The sequence below is a fragment of the Rhagoletis pomonella genome, unplaced genomic scaffold (genome assembly GCF_013731165.1).
Source record: "Rhagoletis pomonella isolate Grant_MI unplaced genomic scaffold, Rhpom_1.0 Rhpom_scaffold_00003, whole genome shotgun sequence".
Lineage (NCBI taxonomy): Eukaryota > Metazoa > Arthropoda > Insecta > Diptera > Tephritidae > Rhagoletis > Rhagoletis pomonella.
In genome coordinates, this window is record NW_023458557.1 from 96,533,926 (window position 1) to 96,534,541 (window position 616).

At 39.1% G+C, this 616-nt stretch overlaps 1 protein-coding gene across 4 annotated transcripts in view; it reads right to left on the reverse strand.

Moving 5' to 3' along the window:
* Nucleotides 1-599, reverse strand: part of LOC118735880 — a 5,599-nt gene extending 5,000 nt beyond the window's left edge. For 2 of the 4 annotated variants that reach the window (XR_004992654.1, XM_036465889.1), the window contains exon 1: nt 30-599. The gene's annotated coding sequence lies outside the window, so the exon portion shown is untranslated. The remainder of the gene's footprint in view (nt 1-29) is intronic. The other 2 variants (XM_036465890.1, XM_036465891.1) reach the window with 2 other exon arrangements.
* Between the last annotated feature and the right edge of the window lie 17 nt (nt 600-616).

Here is a 616-nt window from a genome sequence, read left to right on the forward strand (position 1 = left end):
GGGGGGAGGGGCTCTGAATGACGAGGTACCCAATATCTAGTCCCCATAGTCAGGTTATTCCTCTTAGTATGTTATATTCCAACTGCTATGAGTAATCTTCAGGTATGTCCAACGTTGCTCCACAAAGACACCGCTGAGGGCCAAAGCCACGTGCAAAAGTTTCTGCTATGCTTGCGTCTTCAATTCTTTATTATATTATGCAATGTGCTATAAATTGTGATTTGTTGGTTGAAGACTTTACGGTCCACAAGTAACGAGGTTATTCCTCAAATTTAATAATTATTATGGATTTCAATCTATGAACGCAACGTCCGTCTTCACCAACCGCGATTGCGTGGCGTTACCTATATTAATCCCCGACTTTTTTATATTTCACCTCTACTTCCAACAACTTTTCACTTTTCACGCACTCCCCGCCTTTCCAGCTAGTCCCAGTGATACAATTTTGGTTATACTTTTGTCATTTTTAGAAAGATTTCCCTAATTTAATAAATAGCAATTATTCGCTGGTGCATTTTCCTCGTCTTCGTTTGATGGCGAATTTTTGCATTTGCAATTCGCGAATGTCAAATAAACAAACAGCTGCTATTCACATTTCTTCTTTACACCATATTTG